This window comes from Coenobita brevimanus, chromosome 62 (genome assembly GCF_032717465.1).
Source record: "Coenobita brevimanus isolate Jiangsu-jjx chromosome 62, ASM3271746v2, whole genome shotgun sequence".
Classification (NCBI taxonomy): domain Eukaryota; kingdom Metazoa; phylum Arthropoda; class Malacostraca; order Decapoda; family Coenobitidae; genus Coenobita; species Coenobita brevimanus.
The window spans coordinates 25692181-25694505 of NC_137015.1; the positions used below are offsets into that span (position 1 = coordinate 25692181).

At 38.8% G+C, this 2325-nt stretch overlaps 1 non-coding gene across 1 annotated transcript; it reads right to left on the reverse strand.

The window, feature by feature from the left end:
* Positions 1 to 1787: 1787 nt before the first annotated feature.
* LOC145404208 (5S ribosomal RNA) lies at positions 1788 to 1906 on the reverse strand. The gene has a single exon (XR_013898140.1). It is a non-coding gene; the product is annotated as a 5S ribosomal RNA (ribosomal RNA).
* Between the last annotated feature and the right edge of the window lie 419 nt (positions 1907 to 2325).

The following is a 2325-nucleotide window of genomic DNA, read 5'->3' on the forward strand; positions in this document are numbered from 1 at the left end:
TTATATCGCAAAGTGGAGTACAAATACTTAATTTTTGACGGTCATATTTTATGCAACGTAACTTCTGTGTTTATTACATATGACCAGCCTTCATCCCATATTACAGAGCACACTCAGCAACCAGAAAGGAAAGCCAGATACGTTTCATCGTCGTCAGGTACTTCATAAAATCCTTGTTAATAATTTGGAGCCTGCATCCCCCTTTGCGGTTTCAGGTATAAGTACTGTATACGACCCAGACTCATTGCTCGTCTTCTCGTCGCTTCTCTCATATACCCTAAACGATTTGCTTTCCATATTACACCCTCCTGTCCTATTGTGTTTTATATAAATTTTTCAAACATCGCCATTCTATGCATAAATAACTTCCAAATTAAATTAACCACCCGAATCCAAAAATAAAATTGCTGAGGAATAGGTGCTAGGGATAAAACAGACCACAGATTTCACAGATAAATCCAGCCCATCATTGAAGCTGGTTTAATTACCGCAGGAATAAGTTATCATTTTACTCTGCTTTCTACTAGACAGATGTAAAAGCTGTCAGTAAATGGAAATCAATATCTTTGGTTGCTTAATTATCTGTCTGTCTATTGCCAGACGTCTTAGTACCATAAGGGGTGGTCAGATAATAAATCATCTACATCTCACTTATGTCCTCTGCCATTTGGCTGCCCTTCATCGAACTCACACCCCACATATGTCTCTAAATCCCATCCCTGCTAAACTAGAAATCTATCAAGGTTAATTCTCCCTGGTTTCATAATTTACATCAAATTATACTCAGAGCTTGATTATTACCTAAAGAATATCATATTGCTGCTCTATTCACTTGATGTAAAGAAAAAGCCACTAGCTGGCAACTCTGTAGGCAGACTCCGATAGGATGTCTTGCTCGTTACAATGTTGAGAATTATTGTGCAGAAATCTTTTACGTATATTTAGCAGTTCTTGCTTGGGAGTTAAAGTTCATCACTACATATAAACGTCTGTAGCAGCTAAACTCTAGGCGGGCCTGACTGAATGACTGTCAAAGGAATCCTGCTTAAAATCTTGCATATTACAAGATTTCTCTTTGATACGCAAAAACACATTGTCCTTAATGGAACTGTCATCACTAGCAGGTTAACTGGCAACTCTTAGCGGGTGGCTGTGTTAGGCTGATTCGCTCCTCGCAACCTCACACATCAGCCAATGATCACAAATGTCTCTCTCGTAATGCTCGGGAAAAAAGAAAGCGAGAAGATGAAGACTGTGTTGACATTTCTTTGTTTTCATCTTGAGGCGACATCTGTAATTTTGAGTGCCGATTTCCTCTTGGTTCCTCTTGATTTCTCTCCCTCCCTCCCCTACCCACGCACCCCGTCGATACGGTTGGCATTTGAGAAAGTTTTGACAGTGTGAGTGTAACTGTGGCTATTGCGGTTTACCCCACTGAAAATTATCTATCTGTTCCTGTCTACCTTTTGTTCTTTTTATCTAATTGTCTGTCTATCTATATATCCGTATCTATCTTTGTTTATTTGTCTGTCTATTTGTTTACTTTTGTCATACTCACTCTCTGCTCCTTGGTTTTAGTCCTTCTTACAGAGAAAAAAAAATAGAAATAAATTCACTTCAATTATTTTGTGCTAATTGACTTAAGCTGCTGCTTCTTACAAGGTCGTAAGTCCATCCATCTATTGCCAGACGCCATGTATCCCAAACGGGATGATCAAGGGCTTAGAGTTAATTGTTTTACAGGGAGGGGCACTAATCCTCCACCAACCTCACTTGACACGTAGGGATGCCAACAGCATCTGGTGTTCCCAGGCGGTCACCCATCCAAGCACTAACCAGACCCAACGTTGCTTAACTTCGCTGATCGGACGGGAAGCGGTGTACTTAACGTGGTATGGCCGTTGGCACCTGGACTTTCATTATTTTCTTATACCGGTAAGTAATTCAGTTTTCATTCTCATTTGTGTATACGGTCTACGAAAATTATATTCTCCACACCATAGGCTTCTGTATTTAAAAAAAAATAAATAAATAAAATGAAATTTTCCCCTCTTCCTGGATGTGGAATATACCGGTACTGTAAATATCCTTTTACTTTTATGCTAAGAATTTTCACGGGTATGGTGTACGAAATAAAAGTGTTCTTAACACTGATTATTATTAACCCTCTTGTAAAAAAAAAAAAAAAAAAAAAAAAAAGCATAAAACATTTTCAACATGCCGGGTATGGGTTATATATCCCATGATTTTCACTTCAGTGGCGCTATTTTCCCGAGGACCAGAAGCAAAGATAGTGAAGGCTTCTTCAGAAATAGTTTCATGATA